General features: G+C 42.3%; 1 pseudogene; it reads left to right on the forward strand.

The window, feature by feature from the left end:
* The first annotated feature begins 831 nt into the window (after positions 1–831).
* On the forward strand, positions 832–949 carry LOC126261094 (5S ribosomal RNA; annotated as a pseudogene).
* Positions 950–13,142: the final 12,193 nt, after the last annotated feature.

The raw sequence follows: 13,142 nt of genomic DNA on the forward strand, positions 1-13,142 counted from the left end.
AACTGAAGACTCGATTCATGTCCAAGATGTGGCAGGGAAAGAGAGTACCTCGCATACTCTAGAGGAGTATGCCGAAATAGTTTTGCCACCAGTTTGGTGGATATGATTCATTAAACATCAATTAGAAGTCCTCTGCTGACCGTGGAATGGAGAAGTTTGCTGTTAAGGTCGATTGCAGGCAGACAGCGATATAAGTCACACACAGAACACGCAGTTGTATACGAGTGAAATTCAGGTCATACCACACAACTGATACACCCCGAGAGAACAATGGAGAAAATGGTTAAATGTGTGATAAAATCCCTGCCACAACATCTTCCTCTCTCTAGAAAGCACCATCATTCTATCATTAAATTATACCTCATTTCATACCCTCTCAGTCGATTACTCCATCTACTTTCTATGATACTTTAACGCAGATCCATGTCAGTTTAGAGGCAGATGGTTCTCTTTTCCAGGAAAGCATCAAAGATAACAGTCAACTTGTATGTATACAGCAGAATATTGTTAAGAACCATGCAGCAACTGCTCTGTAATGTCATTGTTAGCTGACACCACACGGTTGTGACTGGTAGAGAATACAGAGAAGTACTTTTAAGTACTGTTTCAATATGGCGAGTATTTGTGCTGGACAATTATAAATATTCAAGCTTTCCTCCACCCGCCCTTGTGGTTTTAGAACATCTCCAGACCAACATTATAGGACAACGAAAATTCCAGCAATTTTCCTCATCTGTAGGATAGGAATTCTAGACGAATCTTTTAGACATCCACTCTACTGTTTGTCTGTGTTTCTTTCTTTTTTTTCCACGATGTGTAGTGGGTTTCGAAGCCAACGGCCTTGCCGCAGCGGTAACACCGGTTCCCGTCAGATCACCGAAGTTAAGCGCTGTCGGGCTGGGCTAGCACTTGGATGGGTGCCCATCCAGTCCGCCGAGCGCTGTTTGCAAGCGGGATGCACTCAGTCCTTGTGAGGTAAACTGAGGAGGTACTTGATTGAGAAGTAGCGGCTCCGGTCTCGGAAACTGACATCCGGCCGGGAGAGCGGTGTGCTGACCACATGCCCCTCCATATCCGCGTCCAGTGCCGCCTGTGGACTGTGGATGACACGGCGGCCGGTCGGTACCTTAAGGCCTTGATGGCCTATTCGGGAGGAGTTTAGTTTTAGTTTTAGTGGATTTCGAAACATGTAATGAACTTTTAGACATGTATTTGTTCTGATATTCCCATCTGTACGTAGAGACCAATGTGGGTTTGCTATTGTAGAACTATGCTTCGAAAAGTAAGGAAAATGAACAATAAGTGTCTCAACATTCCTGACTCAAGCAACAAGTATAAACTGAGACCACTTAGCGTTTCATTTATTTTGACTTGTATGTGAAGGGAGTGTCCGTTGCTAAAAGTTTCAAGAGGTTCACATTCACATGGCTCTGAGCACTATGGGACTTAACATCTGAGGTCATCAGTCCCCTAGAACTTAGAACTACTTAAACCTAACTAACCTAAGGACATCACACACATCCAAGCCCGAGGCAGGATTCTAACCTGCGACCGTAGCGGCTGTGAGTTTCCGGATTGAAGCGCCTAGAACCGCTCGGCCTCATCGGCCGGCCCTTTCAAGTCGTATTGTGAATCTTTTTTTCCAGCAAGGTAACACCAGTTGCGTGACAATGAGTAATTAGCAGCGATCTTTCAGTTTCCCACCAAAAACAAGCAAAGTACGTTAACCTAACCTTTCTCTTGTAGCTGTACAGAGACTGACCATTTCCCACTATTTCCAGGCGTGTGATGGTCATAGCATGTGGGTGAATCATAGGAGTGGGAGGGCTGGGGTGGGTTAGTCGAGGTTGCGCATTTGCCATATTTTCCTGCCCAAATTTGAATGGGGACAAATGCCAGCTGGGGAAAACCTATGATGTCATCAGAGTAACCGATCAATTAATTAATTGGAAAAATTAATTTGATAACAATCTGATTTACATCGTCCCATAATAAACTTTATCCTACTACTCAAACAATGCAAAATTCAAGATGGAGTGTAACAATATTATGAAAAGGATAGTTGCTACTCATCATATAGTGGAGATAATGGGTCGCAGATAGGTAAAACAAAAAGACTGTCACAAAATGAGCTTTCAGCCAACAAGGCCATTGTAGAAAATAAACATACACACAAACCCACGCAAAAGCAACACACACACACACACACACACACACACACACACACACAACCACAGTCTCTCGGTGGCTGAAGCCAGACTTCAAGCAGCAGTGGGTGATGGGAGGGGCAACTGGGTGGGGTAATGAGGAGGCTGGGGTGGGGAGGGGGAGGGATACCAGGATAGCAGTGAGGTATGGTAAAGTGGTGCTTGTGGGAGCATGCAGGGATGAGGTGGAGTGGTTAGGGCAGCTAGTTGCAGTCAGGGTGTTAGACAGAGAGGGGTGAGAGAATGGGGGTAGTGGAAAATGTGAGAAGTAAAAAGACTGGATTTATTGGTGGAATAGAGAGCTATGTACTTCTGTAATGAGAACAGGGAAGGGGCTAGATAGGTAAGGACAACTACTAACGAAGGTTGAGGCCAGGAGGGTTGTGGGAATATAGGATATATTGCAGGACGAGTTCCCACATGCACAGTTCAGAAAAGCTGGTGGGTGTGTGAAAGATCCAGATGCTACAGGCTGTGAAGCAATTATTGAAATGAAGAACATCATGCTGGGCAGCGTTCTCAGAAATAGGATGGTCCGGTTGTTTCTTGGCCACACTTTGTCAGTGGCCAATCATGCAGACAGTTTGTTAGTTATCATTCTGACATAGAATCCAGCCATAGTGGTGGTAGCTTAGATTGTAGATCACATGACTGGTTTCACAGATACACCTGCCTTTGATGGGATAGGTGATGTTTGTGATCAGACTTGAGTAGGTGGTGGTTTGAGGCTGTATGGGAGAGGTCTTGCATCAAGGTCTGTTGCAGGGATGTGATCCATGAGGCAAGGGGTCTGGAGCAGGGATTGTGTAGTGATGGATGAGGATATTGTGTAGGGCTGGTGGATGACAGAATACCACTTTGGAAGGGGTAGGAAGGATAATTGGTAGGAGAATATCTCATTTCATGGCACAATGAGAGGCAGTCAAAACCCTGGCAGAGAACACAGTTCAGTTGCTTCATTCCTGTGTGGTTCTGAGTAATGGTGGGAATGCTCCCTGTGGCCAGATGGTGGGAATGTAGGAGGTGGTGGGTGACTGAACAGATAAGGAGTGGGAGATCTGTTTGTGTACAAGAGTGAGAGTATAATTAAAGTCTGTAAAGGCCTCATTATATTTCGAGAGGGACTGCTTATTACTGAAGATGTGACAGCCATGGGTGGCTAGGCTGTATGGAATGGACTTCTTGGTATGGGATGGGTGGCAGCTGTCGAAGTGGAGGTATTGCTGGTGGTTGGACAGAGGTACTGACATAGCCATTTTTGAGGTGGTGGTCAAAATGGAGGAAGGTTGCTTGTTGGGTTGAGTATGACCAGGTGAAGGGAATGGGGAAGAAGGTGTTGAGATTCTGGAGGAATGTGGGTAGTGTGTCATCACGCTTGATCCATATCACAAAAATGTGGATCTGAACCAGTTGAGGGGTTTGGGATTGTGAATGTTTAGGAAGGATTCCTCTAGATGGCCCATGTACAGGTTGGTATATAATAGTGCCATGTGGTTGCCCATACCCATATTGCAGATTTGTTTGTTGGTAATGCCTTCAAAGGAGAAGTAATTGTGGGGGAGGATATAGTTGGCCATGGAGATTAGGAAGGAGATTGTTGGTTTGGAATTTATCAGGTGTTGGGAAGGTAGTGTTAAACAGCAATAAGGCCATAGGCATTAGGGATGTTAGTGTAAAGGGAGATGGCACCAATAGAGACAAGCAGGGCACCGTGTGGTAAACGAACAGGAATTGTGGAGAGTCTATGGGGGAAATGGTTGATATCATTTATGTAGGAGGGTAGGTTACAGCTAATAGACTGAAAGTGTCGGTCTACAAGTGTGAAGATTCTCTCAGTGGGGGCGCAGTAGTTGGCCATAATGGTGCATCATGGATAGTTGAGTTTAAGAACTTTAGGAAGCACGTGGAAGGTAGGAGTGCAGTGAGCAGTAGGGTTGAGGAGGGAGATGGATTCCAGGGATGTGATGGGTCTAAGGATTTGAGGAGGGACTGGAGATCCTGCTGGATTTCTGGAAAGTGGTCACTGTGGCACTGTTTGCATGTGGATGAATCTGACAGCTGGCAGAGTCTTTCTGCCAGGTAATCCTTGCAGTTCAAAACAGCAGTGGTGGAGCCTTTTTCAGCATGTAGGATTATAAGATTGGGATCAGTTTTTAAGTGGTGCATTGCGGTTCTTTATGCAGATGTAAGGTCAGTTTGCATGTTAGGGGATTTGGGGAATTATGGTGAAGGAAAGTTCAAGGTTAAAAAATTCTGGAAAGTTAACAGGGGTGATTTGGGGTCAATGTGGATGGGTCATGGTTAGATGGAGGAGTGAAAAGTGTCAGGCAGGGTTCAACATTAATCCTTGGTTGAGTTTAATTCGTAGGGTTGGTGGCAAAAAGTGTTCCCATTGTAGGAGCCTGGAGAAGGAGAGCAGGTCTTTAAAAAGTCCAGTATGATTGAATTTGGGAGATTGACAAAATGTAAGGCCTTTGGAAAGGGCTGATATTTCTGTGGTGCTAAGACCTTTGGAAGAAAAGTTCATTACTATTTTTGAGTCTGTTTAGTTTCTGGACCCTATGTGGTTGTCAGAGGAAGAGTTTGGGATAAATATAGTAGGTCTGTGAGACAGTGTTTGTCGGCTATGAGGGGCCGTGGGGTAAGTTTGGAAGTTGTTGTTGGTGTGGTGGACAGTGGTAGTCCAAGGTGGGAGTACGGAGTGAGCAAGGTGGAGGGTTTTTTGAGGTAACGTTGTGCATGTTTCTTTAGTTCCTAGAGGCAAGTGTTTCAATGTGTGTTATGGGATCCAGGAATTTGGGATTGCATAGCAGGAGAATTTTACAGATGGTGAGAAGATGTTGCAAGGAGGCTTGGGCATGATTAATGTGGTTTTGCAGGACTGTGCTAGTGAGGACTAAGAATTGGCGGATTCTGATAAGATGAATGTCATTATGGAAGGAAGGGTGGCAGCTGGAGATGATTAATTTGATGGTAAGGCCATTTGGGAGGATTCCATGAGCCAAGGAACAATACAGGAACCTTATATGGGAGTGGGTTCCGGCTAGGAATAAGGAAAGATATCCGTGTTGACGTAGATGGAAGGAGCAAGTATCTATAGTGGTGCCGCGAAAAAATACGTAAATAACGTAGAATTACGTCCGAATAAAACGCAAAAATTATCTCAAATACGTGGAAAAACTCATAAAAAGGATCAAACGGATGAAATAAGGGTAAACAAGATGCAAACTGAAGAAGTACGTCGATAATGAAAGGCGAAAACCAACTGAAACTGGTGTGAAGTCAAAATGAGACCATATAAGAAATGTAAATAAAAAAATTTTTAATGTTGGTTTTGGGTCTGTGGGTGAATAAGTGTGAAAAAGGAGGGCGGCAGATGCGACTGTATTACGTGAAATTAGTAGATGGGAACTGGAATAAAGAACAGAACGAATGGGGTGCGGGGAGGAGTTGGCTACAGCGTTGTTTTCCCCTCGTGACTCAGTGCCATCCAGGACTGGAGGATCTGAACTACATTCTCTGCCAGGGTATCGACTACCTCTCGTCGTAGTGTGAAATGAGAAATATCGTACCCACTATCCTTCCCACCACTTCCACAGTGGTATTCCACCATCCACCGAACCTACACAATATCCTCGTCCATTCCTAAGCAAACCCTACTCCCAAACCCTTGCTTCATGGCTCATATCTCTGTAATAGACCTGTCCCATACATACTTACACCACCACCTACTCTAGTACAATCCGAGCATCACCTATCCCATCAAAGGTATGGCTACCTGTGACACAGTCATGTAATCTACAAACTAAGCTGCAACCACCATTCTGCATTCTACATGGGCATGACAACCAACAAGCTATCTGTCTGCACGAATGGTCAAGAAACAAATGGACCACCCCATTACTGAGCACGCCACCAACTTGATGTTCTTGATATCAGTAACAAGATAATTACAAAGGCGTTTCGAACAGCATGAAATATTTTTTAATTTCGTTTCGCGTCACTGTTCGGGCGCCAATATAAAAATGACTTTTTTAAATAATAATATCAATATTTAAATATGTGTTTAGAGAGAGAGAGAGAGAGAGAGAGATTGATTTTTGGTTGAGATTTTTACTTTAAGTCGTAACTGGTATCTGAATTTTGGTTGCTGGCTCCTTGAATGATCAGCTTCTGCACCAGTTGCTGACGTATAGCAATTTGGAGGAAGTTATTGTTCTTTAAGGTTTAAAATACGATTTAAAATACGACTCTGTTAGTATTGCGGATAGCTTTGAGCCCATGTTTTCGTAGCTTTTCATACCTATGGGACCACTGTTGTAATTAAGTAAGATCAAACAGCAATCTGCTTTTCGTGAGAATAGGAGATTGCTTGGCACACAAACTTCCTTCAAACTACACGTCCTGCTACACCAAAATTGGTCAGTGGAGTTCAGCACCATACTATTGTACAAGAACATAATCCAATTACTGTAACTAAGAAATTATGAGAGGTTGTTACTTATTGAACGAAAACTATAGAGAATGCATTTATTTTCCTGTGTTTTAGTGAACTTTGTACACTAACAATTCTGTCGATTGATAGACGGCAACGACAATGAAGTTCACCTCCTTTTCCAAAAACAAGATATTTCTATTCTTCACTTCCAGAAAATTTGTATACATAACTGTTTGGCAACTCTTACACATACTTCACTCGGTTTTGTCAGTAAAATATCAATTTTCATTAAATGTAACAATACGTTCTGAGCGACGGCATAGCAACACGTTCTCTTTCCTAAGATACAGATTAACAGTCTTTTTTTTTTAATAAAATCAATTGTCTTTTTTTTTGAGTCCATACTCAAAGATTCACAACTACTATCGTTACAGGGATTGCGCGCTAAAGAGTTTGTTGCTGTCCAGCTGCGCTTCACTTCACTTCAAGTACTTTCTGAATCACATTTACATTTACGTTATTTACATACATTACTGAGCTTCTCAGAATAAAATCAGGCACAAATAAGCTAAAGAAAAAAACCAGTGAGGCACACATAACATTACGTGTTTCACAGCCTGTGCCATCTGGATCCTTCCCATCAACACCAGCTTTTCTGAATCGTGCAGGTGGGATCTCTCCCTCCGATATATCCTACGTTTCCATAACCCTCCTGGCCTCAACCTTCGTTAGTAGTTGTCCTTACCTACCCAGCCCCTCCCTTGTTCCACTGCAACACTACACAGCCCTCTGTTCCACCAATAAATCCAGTCTTTTTACTTCTTTTCTGCTACGCCGCTCTCTCTCACGCCCTCTATCTAACCTGCCGACTGCACCTAGCTGCCCTACCCTCTCTTCACCTCAGCCTGCATGCTCCCACTACCACCACTTTACCGTCCCCCACAGCTACCCAGTTATCCCTCCCCCTCCCCACCCCAGCCTCCTCATTACCCTCAACCAGTTGCCTCTCCCATCATCCACTGCTGCTCGTAGTCTGGCTTCAGCTACCATGAGACTGTTCTCATCCATGTGTGAGTTGTGTGTGTGTGTGTGAGTTGTGTGTGTGTGTGTGTGTGTGTCTGTTGTCTTTTTACGACAAAGGCCTCGTTGGCCAAAAGCGCACTATGCGACAGTCTTTTTGTCATGTCTATCTGCGACTCAACATCTCCACTGTATGGTAAGTAGCAACTATCGTTTTCATAATATTGTTCATCCCTAAAGCACACTGTGTCCCAGGATACCACCATTCCTCATGTACCATGTAAGATCGTTTGGGAATGGACAGCTGGTCTAGGTTTTATTAACTGATAATCGGTTGAGCTGAATTTTCCTTTACTTAAATGTTTCATAGAAAATAAGTCCACCTGTGCCTTCAGGACGTCTGCTTCTTGGTCACTGGGGCCAGCAACGACATTACTACGTAGTGGCTGCGGGTGGACTGCAACAAGACATGACAAACAGTTTGCTTTGAAACAGAGAACTATATAAATAAATAGCCTTTTATTATTGACACACTCCTTATAGCAACGTTGCAGATTTGGCAGATGGAAGTATTCTAAACATTCAGTGGCACCATAATACAAGAAAGCGTTTAAAACTTGCAATGATTTTAACATCTGAAAATCGTCAAGCTGTTTTGGTTAGTCGCTTTTCATTTTTGTTACTACGTGGATTTGACTTAACGTATTAAAATTTATACAGATCGTGCGGACACTTTTCATGGTAGATAATGTTATATCAGTGATTGCAAGGGGTGATTTCATTTCCCTCTCTTTCTTTATTACAGTTAACCTAGTGCATGCCGTTATAATTATTTCTCTGGCTGAGCTTTCAAGCTGCAGTGTGGCGCAGATCGTGGGACAGGACAATCAGAGTGAAACGAAAGCAAATTTGAACAAGTACCGATTATGAGGATTTGCAGCTGGTTGGCATTGGTGGAAGTGGATAGGATCATAATATGCGTTGTCAGCGTGAAAGTGGAACACTGGACGCAGGCTCAATGACTCTCGCATGGCGGCGCTAGTGGTTCAGGAACAATGTGAGCCAAGGCGACAGACATATTCAAAAACGAGTGGTCGACCTGTGGAAAGTTGATGTTTATGGCTTGTGCCCAGTTAGAGAGAGGTGCACAGAAAATTTTATTTCTACGAGACAGATATCTCTCAGCTCTTGTAAAATACACGGGAAAATGACTCAACAGAATTGTAGCTTCCCACGTTGCCCGTAGGCTGTCGCTAGCGAATGAAGTTACTTTCTATTCTTAAGTCTTTCCCCACAGCTAGAGGAAACCACTCTAGCAGCTTAAAAAGACCACAGGCTGGTGTCTGTAGTGTGTCGGTAGTATGACGTAGCATTTGAGTCGATATTTGCGAGAACAGAGGGGCGGAAAGCGAGTCTACTGGATTGGAAGTCTTCGCTGACTTCTGGTCGGATACTGTTAACAACAAAGAGTTACGCCATTGGCAGAGAAAATTTATCTTTATAAGGATTGGTGGACGAAATTTTCTAGACATGAAGAGGCTTTGTTCTACCTTCTAAATCAGATGACTTGGGCTTTTGAGGCGATATGACATGGCAGCGACTTGGCTTCACTCTTAACTGGGAAGGCAGATTTCAGAAGCAGCTCTCCTCTGCAGAGGAGACAGACAGAGTCCACTGTCGGAGACCACAGAAGAGCACTTCCAGATTCATGTTTGATGGGATTGACCGTCAGTGGTCTGCTCACATTACACCAACGAGGATGGGGAGAGGAACTTGCAGCACCGGCACATTAAGATGAGGGGAATTGAACCTTCCCATGTATGACAGTGCAGTCACAGCTGCATGGATAACTTCTGTTCCTCTTTCAAGCTAGTCACTGTTATTGATATATAGGCACGTTGTGGTAAATACTTTAGGAAAGGAAAATGATATTTAGGAAATTCCAATTCAACACCAATTAATTTTGTCAATCGTTATTCGAATCATCGCAGTTTCGATGTAATCAACATTTAACGATGTATCCAGTAACTTCATTTTACACCATTTTTCATTTTTTATTGCACCTAAACTTTTGTAATGAATTCAGGGTTTGTGCAAATCATGCTTTTGATTAACTTAGTTATTAAATCCTCTATCACGATACATATTTTTGAATAATAAATTGTGAATATTCTAATTTAAGTGTCACTGCTAAAGCCGCGATCTTCTAAACTGTTAATGTAATCCATTGTACACATTTAATCCAGCGTTGATTCTTAAGGATGTATCTGCCTCGCCGTTTATTCCAACAGAAATTATTTTTCACAACTCTGGGGTTTCACACATTTAATTAAAATTTTTCACTATCCTGTAAAACAAACACATTTCCCTAAAATACCAAACACGACTGCCTTCAATAATATCTGATAAACGATATCCTTAAAGCCTTAATGACAAATTTGCAATCTCTCAAAAATTTTCCGATCGGCTTGCACGGCCAGACTCGCAAAGACACCCATCACAAAGCATCACAGACGGATGATGAACACAAGTAAGTACTGGTCAAAACTATCAGTAACAAGATTCGTTGGATCATACACAATACCTCTGTCATATATCCAGTTATTAACAAACAGCTAGTGCATATTTTATAGCGCTGGTTAGATAACTCTTAACTTATTAATAGGTATCGTTAAGAAGATGGCAATAGCCATTAATACTAAGTTTTACTTAAGCTGTCGGGCACTAACCAATTTATTCCGATGCGGCGCTACCTGCAATACCAAGTGTACCTTAGTTAATGGTTGGAAGCAGCCCTCTCTTCACACGCAAGTATGACTATTTGTCAAGTAATTATTAAAGTACAGCCTTAATTTGGAATTAGACAGTGGTAGCGTACTAACGCTATTCGCCACTGACAAACATTATGCGCTCAGGCACCTATTCTTTAACATCCAGCAACACCTAAACACATTGAATATACTGTACTAATTAATATATATCCTGTGTAATAACCAACACACGCACACGTTGAAAAAATCACCAAAGACTAAATGACTGCTATACACCAAGCAGTCACAGCCAGGCAATCAACAACATCAAATTTTCCACCCACAAGTGTGCAAATACTTGCTTAAGAGTTCCCACGATGGATGAAATTAAATTAAAACTCAGTGGAGACCACAAACCGATATACATAAAACAGAATATAACTAACTTCACGTCTCTCAGACGTAGCTTTCACAATGGGCCTTGTGCTGACAGCAAACGGAGGCATAGTTGACTGAACAACTGTGTAGTCAACATTGGTTTGACTACACTCACAGTGTTGCCAGTTTTTCGTACAACAAACAACAAACTCAGTTATGATGTTCCCCTGCATGATGTTCATCGACCCACATCCTGCACAGAACTCAGAACCTCTGTAACAAAGGAATACTACGAAGCTCCAATGCCAATGCCAGTAATTCGACGGGATCAATCAACAGCAGAAAGTGGACGGTAACCGACAAACACAATCAGTGAGTGAGCTTTTAGGCGGTTCGCATGTAACAGTATAGGTACATATCCAAAACACGAAACACAAAACTCGATTTACCAAAGCGTGATGCCACTGTGCTCCAGGAAACGCACTCACGCGGACAGTGACTGCCTTCGCATCGAGGTCAGATGTAGCTCTGCTCATGCATACTGGCAAGTGGCTGTTAGTGCGCTGTTGCCAAAATGTGAGTCACAAGCACTTGATAATCACTTGCAACTTTGTTACTAGTTGTAATAGTCTCTGCTCTGGTCAAAATCCATATAATTACGTTTTTGCGGTGAAATATTGATTTAGGTTATGCCAGTCATATCGTTATGAAAGCAATGTACTGTATGTGTACATTATTTGAATTTAAAAACATTTTAAAAGCCTTGCTTTTGAGTTCATTATTTGCAGTGTACAGCACGTAAAATTATTGTAGACAGTATTAGGTAGTATATGCTTATATGAAGTGTAAATGTACGTAAATAACTGAAAAAATATCGGGGTACAATATATTATAGCTACTGGAATTTCAAGCAAATTAGCACGCTAATAAAGTGCTTAATTGCTCAAATCTACCTGTGTTCATTTCCGAATGGTAATATTCTGACATGTTTGTTTTGATAGAGCTGATAGCTAATTTACTTTCCTTATGAAAACCAGTCTTCGTTGACCCCACATGCACAAAAATTTAACTGATCTCTTTCCAAAATGGTAACTTAAAGCCCCCATTTTGACTGGAATTCTGCGATATGTGCTTTAGTGAATGGTTCTGAATATTCCAAGTTTCATCCAAAATGAATACAGGTCGCATTTCACCCGAAGTGCGCAGCGAACTCATCGTCCACAAAAATTTAATCATGGAGGACACTATGTCGTTGCCTTAAAGTAAGAATTGTCTGCTGTCATTCTGACGCTTCTATTTATATCTTATATCGTTTAATATACGTCTAACAGATCTAGCAATCCAGTCAAATTTATTTTTTCAGTTAACGTTTTTCTCACTTTTTCTGATGTTGAGTACTCGAAGTTGTAAAATTAATAGACTGTCCGCCTGACAAGTTCTTTTGGTAAGTTCTCTAGTTTGGTTAAGGAGCCATGTTGTTTAATGTTTTTCCTTGCAGAAATGAACTTCGGGAATTTTCCGTCAAGACACACGCGCTGGATAGTTCTTAGACCAACGTTAGAAGCTGCAACACAAATTGCCTGAACGCTAGCAAGGTTTCTTCTTATATTGATTGTTTCCTCGGGAACATATTACTGGATTTCTTGAACGCGCATGTAGGTGCTAACAGTAAATGGTTCAAATGGCTCTGAGCACTATGGGACTTAACATCTATGATCATCAGTCCCCTAGAACTTAGAATTACTTAAACCTAAATAACCTAAGGACATCACAGAACACCCAGTCATCACGAGGCAGAGAAAATCCCTGACCCCGCCGGGAATCGAACTCGGGAACCCGGGCGCGGGACGCGAGAACGCTACCGCACGACCACGAGCTGCGGACTGCTAACAGTATACCATTATTGTGTACAAGATGTTTTAAATATTTATAGACACTGTGGATTATGGATCTGCTTTGCCGCCGAAATTCAGTTGCCCTTTTCCATCGTATTCTTCCTACTGTGAAAATGCTTCTTGTTGGTGTTGCTTGGAAATCTTACCCATATGGCACAGAGGAAATCATCTTTCTTCCTGCTTTTACATTTTCAAGTTACACAAACACTTCCACGCTGTGAATGAATTGCAGAAATAATACTGCATCATAAAGGTTTTTATTACGAGTCAAAATTCCGAAACTAATAACTCAATAAGGAACGGACAGCAAGAATTGCGACATCAGAGCTCTTGCAGGTACCTACCAGTACGCCTGGCCAGAGCTTTAGTCAGTTCCTAACGTATAGGCAAGTTCTATGCAACGTAGCCGACTTTGCCTGATGCATAAGACTCACAGCAGTCTGCAACCACGAAA

The sequence above is a fragment of the Schistocerca nitens genome, chromosome 5, assembly GCF_023898315.1.
Source record: "Schistocerca nitens isolate TAMUIC-IGC-003100 chromosome 5, iqSchNite1.1, whole genome shotgun sequence".
Taxonomy (NCBI): Eukaryota; Metazoa; Arthropoda; class Insecta; order Orthoptera; family Acrididae; genus Schistocerca; species Schistocerca nitens.